The sequence below is a fragment of the Ovis canadensis genome, chromosome 12 (genome assembly GCF_042477335.2).
Source record: "Ovis canadensis isolate MfBH-ARS-UI-01 breed Bighorn chromosome 12, ARS-UI_OviCan_v2, whole genome shotgun sequence".
Lineage (NCBI taxonomy): Eukaryota > Metazoa > Chordata > Mammalia > Artiodactyla > Bovidae > Ovis > Ovis canadensis.
The window spans coordinates 88579250-88601405 of NC_091256.1; the positions used below are offsets into that span (position 1 = coordinate 88579250).

At 41.7% G+C, this 22156-nt stretch overlaps 2 long non-coding RNA genes across 2 annotated transcripts in view; one reads left to right on the forward strand and one right to left on the reverse strand.

Annotated features, from left to right (window-relative positions):
- LOC138415790 (uncharacterized) lies at window positions 1–10812 on the reverse strand. Its single transcript, XR_011247411.1, has 3 exons — window positions 10557–10812; window positions 7028–7118; window positions 1–2799 (listed from the first exon to the last, which is right to left on the reverse strand). It is a non-coding gene; the product is annotated as an uncharacterized lncRNA (long non-coding RNA).
- LOC138415787 (uncharacterized) overlaps window positions 706–22156 on the forward strand; it is a 27726-nt gene continuing 6275 nt past the window's right edge. Inside the window, exon 1 of the long non-coding RNA XR_011247406.1 lies at window positions 706–944. This is a non-coding gene — a long non-coding RNA (uncharacterized lncRNA). The remainder of the gene's footprint in view (window positions 945–22156) is intronic.

The window sequence follows — 22156 nt, forward strand, 5'->3', positions numbered from 1 at the left end:
TTTTTTTTTTTTTTTTGAAAACTTACATTATCATTTCTCTTGGGTAAAAATACGTAGGAGCGGAATCACTGGGTCATAGGTAGGTTTATTTTTAAGTAGATAAAAACTTGAAGTGAAAGTCACGCAGAAAAGGTGTTTTAAAATTTTTTTTCAAGTTATGGTATGGTTATGAAAGACTTGAAATCATAACTTTAGGACACCTTCTTGACATCAGTGTTACTTTCACTTCTCTTTCCCCAGGAAGAGACCATTAAAACAACATCTTTCTCTCGGTTCTCTGCCCTTTCCTCTCTTCCAAGGTGAGACAAATCACAGCATACTTTACATACTGGGAGCCTGGGATGGACATGTACAGACTGCAATATTTAAAACAGATAACCAACAAGGACCTATTGTACAGCACAGGGACCTCTGCTCAATACTCAATGATAACCTACATCAGAAAAGAATTTGAAAAAGAACAGATTCCTACGGATGCATAACTGAGTTGCTTTGCTGTGCACTTGAAACTGAGAAAGCACGGTTAATCAATTACACGCCAATATAAATAAAACATTTATAAAACTGACTAAGTAGATTTAATAAAGATTTAAATTAAAAAATAAAATACTCAAATTCAAAAGCAGAGAGTAGAATGGTGGTTGTCAGGGGCCTGGAGGAAGGGGAAGTGGAGACTTGTTGTTGGCTGTGTACATGGTTTCAGTTCTACATGGTCTGGGTCTCTCAGGATTGACACAAAAGGAAACTTACAGACATGAAATGCTATCTTCTCTCGACAACAGAGGGTTCCTTTCTCACCACATCACATCTTTCTTTCTCTCTAAAGATTTATTTATTTGGCTGTGCTGGGTCTTTATTTCAGCAAGAGGGACCTAGCTTCCTGACCAGGGATGGAACTTGGGCTCCCTGTATTGGCAGCAAGGAGTCTCAGCCGCTGGACCACGGTAAGTCCCATCACCACAGCTTTCTACCCAAGAGACTTCCCAGCCCCTGGTGCAAACCAGCTCTTGCCAAGGGGCCTGTCCACCATTCACCAATGTGTCTGAAATGCTGTAGAGAATGTGGACTCTGCCAGTTCTGGAACCACCTACATAAAGGAGCTTGCAAACCATTCTCTCCCCAGTGTACACAGACATAGCGTCTTCTAATCCCAGCCTGGAAGTGCTTTTCCAGTTTTATTGGTCAGATTTGCAATGCCCTCTTTCACTTCTGGTTTATATGGTTGAGGTCAGAGTGTTAAGTTTTATGGGTTAAATATAAAAGCCTCACTGTTCCTCCTTGTTTTGCTTGTCATAAAGAGTACAGTGCCCAAGTGGCAGGACTTAATGAATCAAGTCTTCAGACTGACACCCAGGCCGCACCTGCTGGGAGCTGGAAGTGGCCTCGCTAGAAACCTCCTCCCCCTCGGTTGCCCGTGTTCACACTGGGGCCTGTGAACTCACTATCCTTTAAACCCATGATAAACGTCCTTCTTTAAAAATGAGGTGTTTTGGGTCAAACTCTTCTTTTCCACGTATTGATTCCTTCCATGCTATCAGTGCGAAATATCTTTAACAATAGGAAAGTGAAGGTGAATTGCATTTTTTTTTTTTTTGGTGGGTCTTTTTATGGTTGCTCCAAGAGTGTACATCTTCGACATGGTCTGTCCATATTATGTTAATACCTAAAATAAACTTGGGAATTTGATTCCTACTTGAAAGTCTTGCATATGCCGTGGAGAGCAGCCATGTTTCCAGCTGGGAAACCAGAGTTCTGTAGTTATGCCTGGTCATAGTCTTCCAAGCAACTCAAGGAAAGGGTGGTTATGATAATTCCTATGACTGGACAAGCATTGGTGATCACAAGAACTGAGGAATTGAACAGCTGGCTTGACTTTAAGAGTCTCCTTTTAGCTGCAAAATGTGAAATTATTTTCTTTGTTAGCTTTGTTAGCTCACTAATGAAATACTGGTAAGAAATATGTGACAGTTACTTTATAAAAATCTTGAGAATAAAATGTGAGGATATTTCTAGAGACACTCTTTTAAATAAGTTTGGATAAAGATAGCCTGCAAGACAGCGAAGAAGATGTTCTACATATCCCCAGGCAGAAAAACTACAGTGCAGCCAATCTTGCTTGGAGAAAACGCTTTGAAAAACGTTTTACAATAATAAAATATGTTATTGTCATGCAAACAAGCATGGAATTTGATAAACAAAAATGTCTCACAGTACGTTTTCTTGTTGCTACCCAATCATTTTCAGGATTCATATAGAACATTACATAGGAAAGTCTATCCACGTGCTTATGAACGGATTTGGTGATCCAATAACCTCAGAATTTACTCTGAGAAAATTGCATAAGAATAGTAACATTTGATTGGTGTTTTCTCCATGTCAGACACTGTGGTAGGTGCTATGGGACGAAACCACTTCAAAATATGTATTTATTTATTCATTCATTGTTCAGTTAGTCAACCAAAACTTCACTCATCTCCCACTCTGCACTCAGCACTGTTTGGGTAATTGTGTGCAAGCATTTGTGTGTGCTTACTTGCTCAGTCGTGTCTGACTCTTGCAACTTTGTGAACTGTAGCCCTTCAGGCTCCTCTGTCCATGGGATTCTTCAGGCAAGAATCCTGGAGTGGGCTGAAATGCTCTCCTCCCGGGAATCTTCCTCATCCAGGGATCAAACCCAGGTCTCTTAGGTCACCTGCATCAGGAGGTGGGTTTTTTTGCCACTAGATTCACCTGGGAAGCTCTTTGGGTAGTTGATACGTCACTGAAGAACCTCTCTGCAGTCAAGGAGCTTACATTCCACTGCGGAAGACAGAAAACAGGCCGACTGATTCACTGCATTGTACAGCAGAAATTAACACAACATTGTAACTCAACTGTACGCTAATAAAATTAATGTTTAAGAAGGCTAGGGCACTGGTCAGGGCCACCCTCTTTATGTGTAAATTGCTGTGAGGGTCTCTTACCTCATCTCCCTGTCTCCCTTTGGCCACCTGCCAGAGAGAGAGTGATTGGGACTGACATGTATACACTAATATGCACAGAACGGATAAACAAGAGCCTGCTGTATAGCGCAGAGAATGTGACTCGGTGCTCCGTAATGACCTGTGCAGGAAAATAAACTAGAAAAAAGAGATAGATGCATATGGTTCACTTTTTCTGTGCAGCAGAAACTAGCAAAAAATTGTAAATCCACTATACTCCAGTAAAAATTTTTTTAAAAAAGAGAAAGTATGGTGGTCACAAAGTCAATTGAATACCCTGAAAATATTATTTATCTCAACTTGTGGCTCAAAATGTTTAGCATTTTGATTAACTTTCATAGAACTAGCAAGTGGTAGAAATTGGACTTAAAACCAACTCTTTTGACCTCAAATCTGGGCTGTTTACTCCAAACACTGAAGGCCTAGACAAGAAGCGATAGTTGTCATAACTGTAATTAAGGCTCCAAACATGAATACAAGAGAGTGGTATTTTCTTGCCTGAAACAAGAAATGCTGACCAAGTCTAACCCAGAGAAACAAGAGTAATCCACTGATTTTTGAATGATTGATTGATGGTTACTTGATATGAACATATTTATGATCTTATTGTATTTTAAAATGGTTTCTTGATAGTGGTTTACTGATAATCTCTTTCCATTTAATTAAGACATTTTTAAGAGTGTATTTTAAGGAGATTTAAAGAAGACAAAATACACAGACGAGAACAGAAGAGGCAAAAAGCTGTAGTAACCACTTTCCATGGTTAGGGTGCGTTAGTTGTGCTTAGCTTTGCGGGAAGTAGGTGCTCAGCTGAAATACGTGGCTAAAAACAGAAAGCGCCTGGGGAAGGCTTTTGTCCAGAAGTTATGTAACCGCCCTGGGAACTGCAAAGGAACCAAGGGGAGGAGATCTGGATTGTCAGGATTCTATAATTTCTCCTATATTTTAATCAAGAAGCATCCCTCATATCTGTTTCATACCCATGGCTTCTGGATAGGTTTTATTTGACTAAACAGTCTCACAAACAACTGAGCAAAAAAAACAAACAGAAAACTGAGGACCCAAGATATCTGTTGGGCTTCCCAGATGGTGCTAGTGGTAAAGAACCTTCCTGCCAATGCAGGAGATGAAAGAGATCTGGGTTCTATCCCTGGGTGGGGAAAATCCCCCAGAGGAGGGCATGGCAACCCACTCCAGTATTCTTGCCTGGAGCATCCCATAGACAGAGGAGCCTGACAGGCAGCCCATGGGGTTGCAAAGAGTCGGACATGACTAAAGTGACTTAGCATGCATGCAAGAGGTCTCTGAGTGGTGTTCAGTTCAGTTCAGTCGCTCAGTTGTGTCTGACTCTTTGCGACCCCATGAATCGCAGCACGCCAGGCCTCCCTGTTCATCACCAACTCCCAGAGTTCACTCAAACTCACGTCCATCAAGTCCATGATGCCATCCAGCCATCTCATCCTCTGTCGTCCCCTTCTCCTCCTGCCCCCAATCCCTCCCAGCATCAGAGTCTTTTCCAATGAGTCAACTCTTCACATGAGGTGGCCAAAGTACTGGAGTTTCAGCTTTAGCATCATTCCTTCCAAAGAAATCCCAGGGCTGATCTCCTTCAGAATGGACTGGTTGGATCTCCTTGCAGTCCAAGGGACTCTCAAGAGTCTTCTAAGACACAACAGTTCAAAAGCAAGAGTGGTGTGGGATCATAGCTATTACGGCTTGGGCTGCTCAGATCATAATTTAACAACCTCAAATCTAATGTATGGGTCTGTATTTCTCCATACAATATTGTTATTCCATAAAGGAGGAGTAAGGGAGTCCCACACTTTTTGTTTTCTTTCAAAAGATATATATATAAAATTCTCATGCCAAATTGGCTAAGTAACAGCCATCTCCAGATTTAAGTTCAAAGTAGTTATTGAGTAAACTCAGGGGAGAAGTTATACCCAAATTATACAAAGCTGACCTGTGCACTGTGCTGTCTAATAAGGCGTCACACCCACAGTAGGACAAATTGTCAAAATTCCATCTCAAAAGCCATATGTGAAGCTTTGGACCTAAACCAATTCTGCAGATACAAGGGTTGCTGCAGTGATGCTATCCCGGGCTTAAACGTGCCCACTGGTGCCTCGCAGACTCTTGAACTTCCTCCCCTCCATGTTTCTTTCTCCATTGCTTCTACAAGCTCACAGCTTCGGAGTGTCTAGCCTTCTCCCTAGGAGTAATAGCTAGCATGAATACTTTTCAAGTCTTAGTATATGCTCAGCACCGCTCTGTGTTGTATATAATTATTTTAATTCACCACAACTCCATGAGGCTTTTAAAACCATTTGTAGCTTAGAAGTCAAGGAAGCCGTAGCAGAGTGTGAGGGAACTTGCCCAAATTCACTAGCATTCAAGCCCGATGCCTGAACTCGAAAGCCTGACATTAAACCACCAGGTGTGTGCGGGAACACGAGCGGGCCCGTTCCTTCAGAGCCTCCCCATATGCCTCGTGTTTCCTGAGTCCTAATTTCTAAGGTGAATGGTTTCATTTTTTCGTAAGACTGTATACTCTGTTTTGTATTTTTCCTAAGCATTGCATCTTGAAAATAGGCATACAAAATCTCTCCCTGTGTGACTCAAGCCATCAGGGCTTTCCTTGACTATTCAGCTAATTAAGAATCTAATTTGAGGGAAGTTATTAAAGTTCAGGACGGGATAACTTATAATTCTCCTACTTTGCACTCAGCCTCTCTGTGTGCGCTCAGTTGCTCAATCATGTCTGACTCTTTGCGAGCCCATCAGCAGCGGCATGCCAGGCTTCTCTCTCCACGCGATTTCTCAGGCAAGAATCCTCGAGTGGGCTACCATTTTTTCCTCCGGGGGACCTTCCTGACCCAGGGATTGAATCTGCATCTCCTGTTTCCCCTACGTTGACAGGCGGATTCTTCACCACTGTGCCCACGTTTGAAAGAAGCTTACCTGAACCGAACACTATAGCTGTGGAAAATTTGGGCTTCATAATAGGACTGAGAATCGATGCAGTTTTGGCTTTGCTGATCTCAGATTACAACATGGGGACAAGCTCCTCTGCTCTCTGTGAAAGTGGGTACATACTGAAAGCACGTGATTTTTAAACCGCTCAACATGCACCCACTAAGAGGAGTTCCAGGACCTTGTGCCTGCACTGTTTCTTATGCCTGGATGCTCTTCTACGCTCAGTGCTAAAACCACAGCCTCCCCTTCGTTCTTCTGAAGAATAATCCTTCCTACACTTTTTTCTAGAGTGTTTTTTTTTTTTTAATGTGCACTGTTTTTTGTCTTTATTTAATTTGTTACAACAGTGTTTCTATGTTTTGGTATTTCGGCTGTGAGGCAGGTGGGCTGTTAGCTCCCTGACCAGGGATCGAACCCACGTTCCCTGCGTTGGAAGGCGAAGACTGATCCACTGGACCACCAGGGAAGGCCCTTCTTCCTACACTCCCTACGGCAGGATTTCCGTTAGATCAGTTATGGGTTTACAGAGCTCTGCCTCCTTCACCAATCAGGTGGTGATGGTCGATTGGTCGACGTTGCCTGAGCGAACCAGAATCCTGTTCTGAGATTTGGGAATGTGAGTCTATGATGAGTTCCTCTCGATTTCCTCCAGAGCTGGGGGGCCATGCGTTTTGATAGCTGTGAGGTCCTAACACCTACTGCGTAGAGGATTTGAGTCTTAAAATATAAAACAAATCTGAAAAGAGAATCTAAACGGAAGGAACTGGTAGATTCGGGCAGCTTTCAAATGCTTGAGGCCAGCTGTGCCCTTTGTTGTTATTTTTAGTCGCTCAGTCCTGTCCGACTCTCTGCGACCCCATGGACTGCAGCACACCAGGCTCCTCTGTCCTCCAGTATCTCCCTGAGCTTGCTCAAACTCATGTCCATTGAATCAGCAATGCTAACAATCTCATCCTCTGTCACCCCATTCTCCTCCTGCCTTCAGTCTTTCCCAGGATCAGGGTCTTTTCTAATGAGTCAGTTCTTCGCATCAGGTGGCCGAAGGATTGAAACTTCAGCCTCCACCATACCTTTGCCATCCTGCAGGCTGTAAGCAGGATGTACTGGGACGGTTCCCCACTGGACCCTTAGATATCTCCCTGAGCTTCATAAGAGGAAAGGCTGTGGGCAGAAGACAAAGGAATTTTCTTTAAAAAAAAACAAAAACCAAAAAACAACAACAACCACCCTCTGGAAACTTGAGTTATGAGCGTGGGAGGGTGGCAAAGAGGAGTAGCCACCCCACTGGCTCCTGAGAACCATATGGCTTCTGTTTAGCACCAATTTGTCAAGTCAGACTTGTGTGTATTTGGCAATGACGGTATTGAAAAGGACACCAGAACTTCCCTTGTGGGTATTGACCTCAGGGGACAGAGAAAATGTCATTATCAATGGAATCCTGTGAAATACCTCAGAGGCTCCCAGAAATCAGTTTGGGAAGTTTTGGAATGAAGAGGAATTGGGTAGCTGGATAAGTTGTTCTATTTAATATGAAAATTGCTTTACAAACGTGAATTATCAAAACTGTTACACACTAGTTTCCATTGAGAATCAGTAAAATACAGCTTATACTAGTGCCATTTTATTCTATAATATTTTAAAAATATTTTTTTCTTAAAACTACATCAGTCATAGTTCAAAAAGATTGTATTGTAGAGTGGTGTTCGTAAACAATATTCTTCAGTTTCACTTATAAATCATTTTTTGTCTTATATATATTTTTAATGATATGTTTATCAATATTTACATTTATTTATCCATTTCTCACTGTGATTCTCCCTACCTCTTCTACACACTTTCAGTATAAGGCTCTTCTGTTGGTAATGTTTTAGCGTTAAATAATTTATTGAAACTATTGCTTCTCCCATCATTATCGGCAGTTTATTACCAATCTCCATGTCTTCAAATGAGGATACAAAAGCCTCTAAATTTCTACTCTCAGCCTCTTTTGTTCTTCTTATCTTCTGGAAGATTGTTGCCACTTTCATATCAAGAATGGTATTTGTAACATATGATTTTTGTCTGGAAGCCCAAGTGAATCTTACATGCATTGTCCAAAAGCGAAAATAATTCTGCATTATTGTGAATATATTCATGTTATTTGTATTGGAAGCCAGCAGTGCAATAGGCTGCAAGGCTCTGGTGTCCGTCTTCCCTGCGACACTGTTTTCTGAGGGAAGCAGTCATATGGGTTCTTCTTTCCTATGTTCCAAATTCTAATATATTCTGGTTCCAAACTGGGAAAGGAGTATGTCAAGGCTGTATATTGTCACCCTGCTTATTTAACTTATATGCAGAGTACATCATGAGAAATGCTGGGCCTGATGAAGCACAAGCTAGAATCCAGATTGCCAGAAGCAATAGCAATAGCCTCAGATACACAGATGACAACATGCTTATGGCAGAAAGCAAAGAGGAACTGAAGAGCCTTTTGATGAAAGGGGAAGAGGAGAATGAGAAGGCTGGCTTAAAACTCAGCATTTAAAAACCAAAGATCATGGCATCTGGTCCCATCACTTCATGGCAAATAGATAGGGAAACAATGGAAACAGTGAGAGATTTTACGTTTTTGGGCTCCAAAATCACTGCAGATGGTGAAAGCAGCCATGAAATTAAAAGATGCTTGCTCAGTGGAAGAAAAGTTATGACCAACCTAGATGGCATATTAAAAAGCAGAGACATTACTTTGTCAACAAAGGTCTGTCTAGTCAAGGCTATGGTTGTTCCAGTGGTCATGTGTGGATGTGAGAGTTGGACTCTAAGGAAAGCGCTTTTGAACTGTGGTGTTGGAGAAGATTCTTGAGAGCTCCTTGGACTGCAAGGAGGTTAAACCAGTCCATCCTAGAAGCAATCAGCCTTGAATATTCATTGGAAAGACTGATGCTGCAACTGAAGCTCCATTACTTTGGCCATCTGATGGGAAGAAGTGACTCATTGGAAAAGACCCTGATGCTGGGAAAGATTGAAGGCAGAAGGAGAAGGGGACGACAGAGGATGGGATGTTTGGATGGCATCACCGACTCAATGGGCATAAGTTTAAGCCAGCTCTGGGAATTTCTGATGACAGGGAGACCTGTGGTGCTGCAGTCCTAGGGTCGCAAAGAGCTGGACATGACTGAACTTCTTATATTCTGCCAGTTGTTCAAAATAACGTGTGTGTGTGTGTGTTAGCCGCTCAGTTGTGTCCAATACTTTGCAACCCCATGGACTGTAACCCACCAGGCTCTTCTGTCCATGGAATTCTCCAGGCAAAAATACTGGAGTGGGTAGCCATTCTCTTCTCCAGGGTCAAACCTGGGTTTCCTGCATTGCAGGCAGATTCTTAACTGACTGAGATCTTGAGACATTAATTAATTTTTTTTCTTGTCTTTGTTGCTATTGTTATTAACAGAAGGACATGGAAAGGTTGAGGATGACTTTTCTTTGATGCTGGGTGGAATTAGTTTGAGGTCAAGTGGTTTCCTTTGCCCTGATTCAGATAATTCTGGCCATGATTTTCCAGGAATCTATTGTATGAAAAATTGGGAGGCTTTCACACACAAAAAATGATTTTTTGTTTGGGTTTAGTCCTAAAAGCACCTTTGCAAGGTACTTGACATAGAGATGCTTCTGTTGGCTCCATTTATGGATTTATGCTTGATTCTCTGAATTAGACAGAAAGAAATGCTCCATGGAGGCTTTATATTTGGAGAAAGTGCAGTTCATTGGTACCATTTTATCAGAACATTACACTGAAAGATGAAAGAAAGTTGCTCTGAGTCCTCCACACGGGCAGCTCTGGGGGTCTGAGTCAGTGCTCCAGGGGCATCGTGGTACCCAGAAGAGGCAGAGCCTGGCAGCTGATTGCTGTCATCCAATGAGGTTGCTCTGTCAGCAGGAGGAAGAAGTCCCTGCTGAGTGTGACGGCAAGCAGCCAAACCAGCAGTGGTGCAGTACCCAGCGGACAAGGTTTTCATGGAGACAAGTTCGTGTTCTCTCTACGCCCGCCATTCATTCTTGGTTCATAGTACTCAGATATCATCAGTGAGATACCAAGAGTTCTTTCTTCTATTATTATGTAATTACATCAAAAATATGAAGACTGTCATTTTTACTTAATAAGTACTACCATAGCTTTTACCAAAAATTGCTAAAATTAACAAAGCAGAGAAGATAAAGATACTTTAATACTTTGATTTCACCTATTGTGTGAAATTTATCAAAGCAAAATACGTCCTAATTTTATAATAGAGTTAGATTTATAAAGACATCATATCTCTATTCGTTTCTTCTATCAGCCTCTGAACCATTAAAACTAAAAAAAAAATCTAATTTTTTGATTATATCTATCTGTACACTGACTCCTGTAGAACGTAACATATTAAGAAAAGTTTTAGTAAGAAAGTGAAAAAGTCTAAGATAGTGAAGAAGTGTAGTGGTGCATCCAGAGATTAAACAACAAAAAATTAGAAGAAGTGACATAAGAAGGGCAAACTGCTTATTTATCCAGCAAGTTTTCTGCATTAGTCACCTATTGCTAATCACCCCAACCCTTAGCAACTTAAAAGAATGAAGACTTACTCCCTCACGCTGCGGTCGGGAATCTGATGTGGCTTGGTTGGGTCCCTCTTGGCTCAGCATTGCCGTAAGCTGTGGTCAAGGCGTTGGTCCAGCTTCAGTCACATCCAGATCAAACTACATCGGGATCCACCTGCCAGTTCACTCAAGCAGCTGTGGCTTCCACCCATCTTTGTGGACACCTTTCCACCAAGATTGTTTCATGACAGTACAGGTGGTTCACCCCGCGGAGAGTGACCCGGGAGAAAGCAGAAGAGAACTGTCAAAGGAGAGGACATGTCTGCTGGTGACCTAATCGTGGAAATGACTCCCTCACCACCCCCCCCACCACCATTCCCCTGGTTAGAATGAAGTCCATGGGTCCAGCCCATGCTCAGGAACTGGGTATAAATACCTGCCAGTGAGGATCACTGGGGCTCATTTCACAGGCTGCCAAACATAGCCGCTAACATGGAAACTTGGGATCAGGCCTTAAGTGTTATGTTCATCAATTATCCAGCAGTTTGTGTTTTGGATGCCCTAGTTATTTCCCCTCACACAATCACTCTTTTTCATTGTGAAAAAGATCACCCACATTTATTGGAAACTTCTGTTTCGAATTCCTTCATCTCTCTCTGGACAATGATAATTGCTTCCTCAATGGTGTGCTGTGCTGTGCTTAGTTGCTCAGCCGTGTCCGACTCTTTGTGATCCCATGGACTGTAGACCACCAGGCTCCTCTGTCCGTGGGGATTCTCCAGGCGAGAATATGGGAGTGCCTTGCCATGCCCACCTCTAGGGGAGCTTCTTAACCCAGGGATTGAACCCAGGTCTCCCATATTGCAGGTGGATTCTTTACCAGCTGAGCCCCTGGGGAAGCCCAAGCATCTATTAAAGCCTCAGGTCAGTAAGCAAAGCTTTACACAGTCAGTTCAGTCGCTCAGTCATGTCCGACCCTTTGCAACCCCATGAACTGCAGCACACCAGGCTTCCCTGTCCATCACCAACTCGAGAGTTTACGCAAACTCATGTCTGTCACATCGGTGATGCCATCTCATCCTCTGTCATCCCCTTCTCCTCCTGCCTTCAATCTTTCCCAGCATCAGGGTCTTTTCCAAGGAATCAGTTATTCGCATCAGGTGGCCAAAGTATTGGAGTTTCAGCTTCAGCATCAGTCCTTCCAATGAATATTCAGGACTGATCTCCTTTAGGATGTACTGGTTGGATCTCCCTGCAGTCCAAGGAACTCTCAAGAGTCTTCTCCAACACCACAGTTCAAAAGCATCAATTCTTTGGTGCTCAGCTTTCTTTGTAGTCCAACTCTCACATCCATACATGACTACTGGAAAAAACCATAGCTTTGACTAGACGGACCTTTATTGGCAAAGTAATGTCTCTGCTTTTTAATATGCTATCTAGGTTGGTTATAACTTTCCTTCCAAGGAGCAACCGTCTTAATTTCATGGCTGCAGTCACCATCTGCAGTGATTTTGGAGCCCCCAAAAGTAAAGTCTCTCACTGTTTCCATTGTTTCCCCATCTATTTGCCAAGAAGTGATGGGACCGGATACCATGATCTTTGGTTTTTGAATGTTGAGCTTTAAGCCAGCTTTCTCACTCTCCTCTTCACTTTCATCAAGAGGCTCTTTAGTTCTTCTTCACTTTCTGCCATGAGGGTGGTGTCATCTGCGACTCTGAGGTGGTTGTTATTTCTCCCGGCAATCTTGATTCCAGCTTGTGCTTGTGGTTCACACAGTCACCAGAGTGATTTTTTTTTAAATTCAGTGAGATCATCTACTGCCCTTCAAATCCCACCTGTACCTTTTGTTTTTAAAATCCTTTGGTGGCTTTCTATTTTCCTTCAGACAGTAGTAAAGTTCTTTTTTTATTGGTGCATAACTGCTTTACAATGTTGTATCAGTTTCTGCTGTACAGCAACAAGCCTGAGCTGTAAGTATACACATTATACCACCTTCCCCTCCTGTGCCCATGTGCCCATCTCTATATCTCTGTATTTATTCCTGCCCTGTAAATCGGTTCATCTGTACTGTTTTTCTAGATTTCATATGTATGCATTAACATGCGATACTTTTCTCTTTCTGACTTTCTTCGCTCTATATGACAGACTCTAGGTCCATCCACCTCACTACAAATGATCTCATTCATTTGTATGGCTGAGTAATATTCCATTGTATATTATGGCCTGGCCATAGGCCACCTTCCCAACTTCGAGGGGCAGCAGTTGTGCCGGCTTTGTTTCCTCATACCGTGGCGGCCCCCGTCGGTTCCTGCAATAGCCTTTCCGATGCCACAGTGGTGTCCGCATGCGTTATTCTCACTGCGTGGAGTGCTCTCTTTTCCTTGACTCCATATCCTCAGCTGCTTGACCTTCCACATCTGCAAATGGAAACTTTTCTACTAGAGTAGAACTTGCCTGGAAGATATCAAAACTAAATTTCATGACAACTAGCTCTAACCATCGGAAAAGACTCTGATGATGGGAAAGACGAAAGGCAGGAGGCGAAGGGGAGAACAGAGGATGAGATGGAGTTTGAGCCAACTCCGGGAGATGGAGAAGAACAGGGAAAGCAGGCATGCTGAAGTCCTTGGGGTCACAGCCGAACACAACTGAGCCACAGAACAACAACAAGCTCTAACCAGATGAAACTAGAAAAGGACCGTGAACTTGCAGTGACCTTGGTATAGCAAACCCTTTCTGGACCTAGCTGAAAACACTTCACTGGTCAGTAATTAACTACGAGGTTTGTTTTACCCAACCATCTGCAGAACTTGAATTCAATTCTCATCATCCCCAGAGAGCTAGATTTCAATCCTGACTTATCACATGACCATGAATACTCTTCTCTGTCGTTAGGACGCCATAATGTTCTCCCATCTGCTGATGACCTAGTGACGCTCTCCACTGGTTTTCATCCTTTGCTTTGCAAGCTAGGAAGACTCAACCTTGACCTTTTTTTAAGTTCTGGTGGCCTACCTTTTATTCTCTAGCCCTTTACTGTAGAGCCCTCTAAATAGTAAACTGTGCTGTGTATCTTTCACTGTTCAACAAAATGCCAGGAAAAAATAGGCTCCACGCACATGTCTATTGAATCAGTTCAGTTCAGTTCAGTTGCTCAGTCACGTCATGCCAGGCCTCCCTGTCCATCACCGACTCCCGGAGTCCATCCAATCCATGTCCATTGTGAAGGTGATGCCATCCAACCACCTCATCCCCTGTCGTCCCCTTCTCCTCCTGCCCTCAATCTTTACCAGCATCAGGGTCTTTTCAAATGAGTCAGCTCTTCGCCTAAGAAGAGTACAAAACTTTGCATTTTATGCCCTTGCGTTCTAAACCAAGAAACTGCATTTCACTGGCCATATTCCTTCTTGATGGGTTTAGGTCTTAATTTTCAGGCACAGCTGTCATTTTTTTTTTTTTTAAATCAAGCTTCATCTATCCTTACTGCTTGTTAGTTTGTGTTTACCAGTTGCAAAAGGCATTTAATGGTCTGGAGGAGGTGACCTCCCCTCCCCTCCCTTCTGACATGCCCAGTAATGTGCTCGGCCAGCTGTGCAGTGCTGTCGTGTATACAGGAATTCTTTTCTGAAAAGCACAGGTGATCAAGTTACAGCCTGAAGCCTGAGATCTGATTACTCTTATCATAGTAGTCTGAAAAGCCACACATGTCATTAGGGGTCCTTAAATTACTCTCCTTGGCTCTCTAAAGGAGTTCTGGTATTTGACTCAGCGATCTCACACGGCTGTAAATTCCACATTTTGAACATGCATTTTCATGGGGCTGCTTATTCTTTGACAGATTCTGTGTGTTAGTGCTCTGAAAATGACTCTCAGTAATGGAAGCAGAAGCTGAACCCAAGGATTCTAGTGGGAATTTATGGAAATTCGAGTCTTGGAATTAAGTGTGTGAGTACTGGCATGACCAAATTGTCTTCTCCACTCCTTGCACTACCCTCTTCTTTTTAGCTGTGTTCAAGCAATTTAATTCTGCATCTAATTTTAATCTGTAAACCATATCCCCTCCTGCAGTTGTAAAGCATGTGTTAGCACTTAACCAGCAGGAGGGGGTTGCCTAAGGTAAGAGGATTGATAGCATAGAACAGGCATCTTAAAAATGGCTTTGTGTGATTTGGCGCCACTAGCTAAGGCTTTATGTGCCCGAGTCCAAGCTGTCTGTCTAGGGCTTAGAGAGAGGCAGGCGGGGAATCTAGAAAAATTTGCATGGGGAGGGGTGTTTTAAAGGACTCTGTAGGTACTCACAGAGTGAACAGAAAGAATGAGTGAATTTGTCTTGGGAGGATGGGAGACTGATTTGGAAAATGTGATTAAGACCTCTTAAAATTATATTGAATTGTGATGGCGTCATGGAAGGTGAAAGAAAGGATTTTTTAAAAATACAAATTTGGCTGCTAGACAAATGCTAGCTCTCCTTGCTAGCTATAATTTATAGTCTTAGAAATTATGAAAAATCTGTTTATACACAGAGTTATTCTTACCTTAAGGTCAAGGGGAAAGTTGGATTTTGAAGTCAGCATCTAGGATAAACATAATGTACAACTCAAACAACTCTTGGAAATCCTTGAAAACACTTGTAAACTCCAAACCGTGCATTTCACTTGTGGTCAAAGGTAGGGGAAAAATTAAAACCATTCCTCCAAATTTTCCATCATGTTTTTCCTACTTGTGTTACATTTTCAGGTTTGTGTGTATTGTTTAAAAGAAGGACTACCACCTGGCGAATTTCTGGGAATAAATACTCTCATTAACTGTAAGATGCATCTGTTTTGTATTTTCACATCTCTTAAATTGAGAAGCGTCTTATCGTTGATGGCATTTCAAAATCATAATGATCAGAGTTCTTTCCCCCCTTCCATCCTTCCATTTCTTTCTTCTTTCTCTTACTGCTGGCAGTGATGGTTTGTCTTGCCATTATTGCTCTGATTGGAAGAAATATTGTGGTAACATTCATATATTATATATATAAGTGAATGTTAGGAATCCACTCTAGAGGCTAGAAGTAAATGCCACTGTTGCACATTTAGTTTCCTAAATAAACCACGTTTTAACCAAGACGCAACTTTGATTCGACAGCATCCGGCCTAAAGCGTCATGTCGTGTGAGCCTCGGCTTGCTGTGGAGCTGTGCTTATAGCTCATTCATTCACCTAAAGTTGGTGCACTCTTACCGTGTCCTTGACACAGCTCTTGGTGCCAGCCTGGAGCAGCAACCAAAACAAGCAATTTTCTCTGATGAACAAGAAAAACCAGGTCTCACATCACTTAAATTATAGACTATCCTTCCAAACATGGAGTCTGGGAGAATACACCTTGTTCTTAGACCACGTCTTTATATTTCACTTAAGTTCCGGGGAAACTTAAATTGGATTGAACTGTTGTTTTGAAAGAAATATAGTATTTTTTTTTTCTTTTCTTAAAGTTGTTCATTAATGGTTGGATTCTTAAAACTTGAGTATAAACTAGATGGTAGAGTTGAGAGTCATCACTCAACAAGTCGTGGCAGCAGGCATATGACTTCCTGTCCTGTCCTCATATTCAAAATCATATTTCCTTCCTAAGGTGGTTCCTGTGAGGATTAAAGGAGACAGTACACCTAGATCATTGTATCAGTTCAATAAAGTAAGCAACAATATCATTTAACTTTATTTCTTTTTGCAGTTGACCAAAAGTTAAGCATAATCTGTGGTGTGATTTCTTGAACTAAGGCCTAAAGTCTTTCAGGATAATCAAGAGGTATATGTTAAAACAGCTTAAAACAAATCAAAGAAAAACAAAGCCAAAGAAAAAGAAATAAAAGGAAAAAATATATAATTCATAGAAAAAAATAACCAAGATTCCAGCACTGAGAGTTAAATGAAAAGAATAACTTTTACATAATGAGATTTTATCATACATAGGATAGAATCTACTGATACTACTGAGTATTGTCATGTATTGAGCAAAAGTAATTATGCAAATTATTTCATTTCTCCTAAAAAGTTATCAGGTAAGAAATATTATACCAATTACGTGGTTAAGAAAATTGAGATTTAGGAAGGTTAATAAATTTCACCATAACTTTTCCTTTAGTAAGTTGGGGTTTAATCCTCAGCCTGAGTTTTACTTAATTATAAGCAGGCTCTCCACTCATGAAAACATCTTGTTTATTGTTCTTTTTTCTCATATTCCTGTCATAATCCATTGTCCATTACCCATTGTCAGACTTATATTTTGCTTCCATCATTATATTTTTAAAATTAAAGTTGCTTTAAATAGCTTCCTATATACATACATTAAAGAGAATCCTAGAGTGAGATTGATTGATTCAAAGTTTACAAACACTTAAACATTCTTAATAAATAAAATTTTTCTTCCATAAAGTTTACATCCATTCATATTCTCACAAGCATTGTATGGTTCTGAAGACAAAGAATAGATACTGGTCTTAGCTAACAAATAAACTAGAGTTAATTTCAAGACATCAATCATCTGGTAGACGTGTAAAAATCATCAAAAAGCATAGCAAAGACAGTTGGGATACTAGTCTTAACTAATGAATAAACTAGGATTAATTTCAAGACAATAGTCATCTGGTACAGGTGTTTAGTTCAGTTCAGTCATTCAGTCGTGCCCGACTCTTTGGGACCCCATGAATCGCCACACGCCAGGCCTCCCTGTCCATCATCAACTCCCGGAGAGCACCCAAACTCAGGTACATCGAGTCTGTGATGCCATCCACAGTTCATTGTGATCCACACAGTCAAAGGCTTTGGCATAGTCAATAAAGCAGAAATAGATGTTTTTCTGGAACTCTCTTGCTTTTTCCATGATCCAGAGGATGTTGGCAATTTGATCTCTGGTTCCTCTGTCTTTTCTAAAACCACCTTGAACATCAGGGAGTTCACAGTTCACATACTGCTGAAGTCTGGCTTGGAGAATTTTGAGCATTACTTTACTAGCATGTGAGATGAGTGCAATTGTGCAGTAGTTTGAGCATTCTTTGGCATTGCCTTTCTTTGGAATTGGAATGAAAATAGACCTTTTCCATTCCTGTGGCCACTGCTGAGTTTTCCAAACTTGCTGGCATATTGAGTGCAGCACTTTCACAGCATCATCTTTCAGGATTTAAAACAGCTCAATTGGAATTCCATCACCTCCACTAGCTTTGTTCATAGTGATGCTTTCTAAGACCCACTTGACTTCACATTCCAAGATGTCTGGCTCTAGATTAGTGATCACATCATCATGATTATCTGGGTCGTGAAGATCTTTTTTGTATAGTTCTTCCATGTATTCTTGCCACCTCTTCTTAATATCTTCTGCTTCTGTTAGGTCCAGACCATTTCTGTCCTTTATCGAGCCCATCTTTGCATGAAATGTTCCCTTGGTATCTCTAATTTTCTTGAAGAGATCTCTAGTCTTTCCCATTCTGTTGTTTTCCTCTATTTCTTTGCATTGATTGCTGAAGAAGGCTTTCTTATCTCTTCTTGCTATTCTTTGGAACTCTGCATTCAGATGCTTATATCTTTCCTTTTCTCCTTTGCTTTTCACTTCTCTTCTTTTCACAGCTATTTGTAAGGCCTCCCCAGACAGCCATTTTGCTTTTTTGCATTTCTTTTCCATGAGGATGGTCTTGATCCCTGTCTCCTGTACAATGTCACGAACCTCATTCCATAGTTCATCAGGCACTCTATCTATCAGATCTAGACCCTTAAGTCTTTTTCTGACTTCCACTGTATAATCATAAGGGATTTGATTTAGGTCATACCTGAATGGTCTAGCGGTTTTCCCTACTTTCTTCAATTTAAGTCTGAATTTGGCAATAAGGAGTTCATGATCTGAGCCACAGTCAGCTCCCAGTCTTGTTTTTGTTGACTGTATAGAGCTTCTCCATCTTTGGCTGCAAATTCTGAAAGAGATAGGAATACCAGACCACCTAACCCACCTCTTGAGAAATCTGTATGCAGGTCAGGAAGCAACAATTAGAACTGGACATGAAACAACAGACTGGTTCCAAACAGGAAAAGGAGTATGTCAAAGCTGTATATTGTCACCCTGCTTATTTAACTTCTATGCAGAGTACATCATGAGAAATGCTGGACTGGAAGAAGCACAAGCTGGAATCAAGTTTACCCGGAGAAATATCAATAACCTCAGATATGCAGATGACACCACCCTTATGGCAGAAAGTGAAGAGGAACTAAAAAGCCTCTTGATGAAAGTGAAAGAGGAGAGTGAAAAAGTTGGCTTAAAGCTCAACATTCAGAAAACGAAGATCATGGCATCTGGTCCCATCACTTCATGGGAAATAGATGGGGAAACAGTGGAAACAGTGTCAGACTTTATTTTTGGGGGCTCCAAAATCACTGCAGATGGTGATTGCAGCCATGAAATTAAAAGACGCTTACTCCTTGGAAGAAAAGTTATGACCAACCTACATAGTATATTCAAAAGCAGAGACATTACTTTGCTAACTAAGGTCTGCCTAGTCAAGGCTATGGTTTTTCCTGTGGTCATGTATGGATGTGAGAGTTGGACTGTGAAGAAGGCTGAGCGCCAAAGAATTGATGCTTTTGAACTGTGGTGTTGGAGAAGACTCTTGAGAGTCCCTTGGACTGCAAGGAGATCCAACCAGTCCATTCTGAAGGAGATCAACCCTGGGATTTCTTTGGAAGGAATGATGCTAAAGGTGAAGCTCCAGTACTTTGGCCACCTCATGCGAAGAGTTGACTCGTTGGAAAAGACTCTGATGCTGGGAGGGATTGGGGGCAGGAGGAGATGGGGACGACCGAGGATGAGATGGCTGGATGGCATCACAGACTCGACGGACGTGAGTCTGAATGAACTCTGGGAGTTGGTGATGGACAGGGAGGCCTGGCGTGCTGTAATTCATGGGGTCGCAAAGAGTCGGACACGACTGAGCGACTGAACTGAACTGAACTGAACTGATGCCATCCAGCACTCTCATCCAGTTTCACTCTCCACTTTCACTTTCATCAAGAGGCTCTTTAGTTCTTCACTTTCTGCCATAAGGGTGGTATCATCTGCATATCTGAGGTTATTGATATTTCTTCCAGCAAATCTTGATTCCAGCTTGTGCTTCTTCCAGCCCAGCGTTTCTCATGATGTACCCTGCATAGAAGTTAAATAAGCAAGCTGACAATATACAGCCTTGATGTACCCCTTTTCCTATTTGGAACCAGTCTGTTGTTCCATGTCCAGTTTTAACTCTTGCTTCCTGACCTGCATATAGGTTTCTCAAGAGGCAGGTCAGGTGATCTGGTATTCCTAGATGTGTAAAAGTCATCAAAAAGCGTAGCAAAGACAGTTGGTTGGACTTGGAGTTTAGTGGGCAAAAACTGCTCCACCATTTTTCATGGAATTGCTATCTTCACTAACCACCCTCTACTTCTGATCTACCAACAGATACATAGAGTAAAATGAAATCTACCCCGTATCTTCATGACATTATAGATATTGCACACACTTACTACCTCCTGACTGATTGAAAGGATTTTAGCTCAAGTTCCCAAGGAAAAAATATGGACGTCTCTTCCAGACTTATGGATTCATTGCCCTTGGTCCAATCAGCCATCACTGTAGAGATTAAATGTCCAAAAAAGGCAGATTAAGCATAAAAATAAGTGTTCACAGAAACCAAAGATAATCGTACATTGTACAGTATGAGGACGTTCCTTTCTGTGTTAGTGGCTTCTGGGTGTTTTTCTTCATCCATTAACTTTACTAAAGACAGGTGGCATCCCATTGTCTTATACTTGAGTTTTCACAAGTGGAGCAGCCTTCTACAGCATGGATGTAAACCTTGCCTCTCCCACGTGCATCTCTTTTGTGAATTCTCTGTTCAGATGCATTGTTCACTTCTCTCTTGAGATGTTAATTTCTCCTTATTAAACTTTCTATATTGACCCTGATTCTGGGAAAGATTGAGGGTGGGAGGAGAAGGGGGCGACAGAGGATGAGATGATTGGATCGCGGCATCAGCGACTCAATGGACATGAGTTTGGGTGGACTCTGGGAGTTGGTGATGGACAAGGAGGCCTGGCGTGCTGCAGTCCATGGGGTCACAAAGAGTCAGACACAACTGAGCGACTGAACTGAACTGAATATATATTTAAAAATTTTACATATCAATCAGATTAATAATTTGTTTTATTGCTCATATTCTTTGTCATTAGTCCATCTGCCTTCTTATTGTATTTTTTGACATGCTAAAGGTTAAGCTCAAGGAGTCAAATCTTCCCACTATTTTGTTTTCTTTTATCTTTCTTCTTTTGGTGTGTTTAATATTTTTAAAGTTCTTCATCTTTTCAAGATTAGTAAATTGTCAACCTCACTTACTTTAGACAAAATTTTAAATTGCAATCAGTTCCTTAATATACTGAAATAAAAAACTTGAGAGAGTCTGTGAAGTTTCAGGGGAAATTTCATTTTTCCCACTTGGCTATATTCACATTTCCCACTAGAACAATACATCTATTAAACATATTAGGTCATGAACGTGTTCCATAACAAGATTAAAGTTTTAAAAAGATTAAAAATATATATTATGGGTAAAATATGTTGACCAGATGGCTGATTGTAGACAGAAAGTTAGTTAGATGACCATCAGAATAGTCCAAGTAAGATACAAGTTCCTTAATGATATAGGAGAAGTGCAGAGAAAACATGGGATCTTAGGAGGATAGCAATAAGTGGAGGTCTTTAGGACCCTGTGGTTATATGTGCAGGAAAGAACAGAAGGCAAAAGTCAGAACAATGGGATGATGTCCAGATTTCTGGCTTTGGTTGCCCAGGAGATAAAGGTTGTTATCCTTTGGGGGAAAGATGATGAATTTGTTGTAGTCGTGTATGGACAATGGTTTATGGGAAGAGCAGAAGGCGGGTCTGCAGATTTGGGATATCTCATCTGGAGACAAGGACAGTATCAGCAACATCTAGGCAGACGTAAACACTGTACAGGGGCCTGAGATCCCTTCAGAGATTGTGAAGCCTGGGAAGAGAAGTAATTCTGAAAACCAAAGATGTGTCTCACAAACACACTAGCTGTGCTGGGTAAGGCGGATGAAGATGGGTCTCTAAACAACAGGATGCCACTGTTCCAAAGACGGAAAGCGAGCCCAGTGAGGACAGGCTCATGATGTCAATGGAGACTGGAGTTTGAAAAAAGAACAAACGTCAGTGGTGACAGAGGGTGTTCAAGTGGGATGACGACCGTGTGCTTTGTGTTTGGTGCTGGGAGCTTGCTGGGGATTTGATCCAGAACAGCTTCCTCAGGACAAAGTCCTGTGTGTGTGTGTGAGAGGGATGTTAGAAGCAGCCAAGTCACAGGCAATCGAGGTCAAATAGGCAGTCCTCACATCCAGACATCACTGTGGCTCTGCATCTTATTTCTGAAGACCCAGCTTGAAGCAGAGGAAAGAAATGGGATGATTATTTCAAGCATGCAGCAAGTACAGAGATCTTTCCAAATTTTCTTTTATTTCTGTTGAAAAAGAGAGAAAACTGACTTTTCAGTTCAGTCGCTCAGTCGTGTCCGACTCTGTGGCTCCATGGACCGCAGCACACCAGGTCTCCCTGTCCATCACCAAC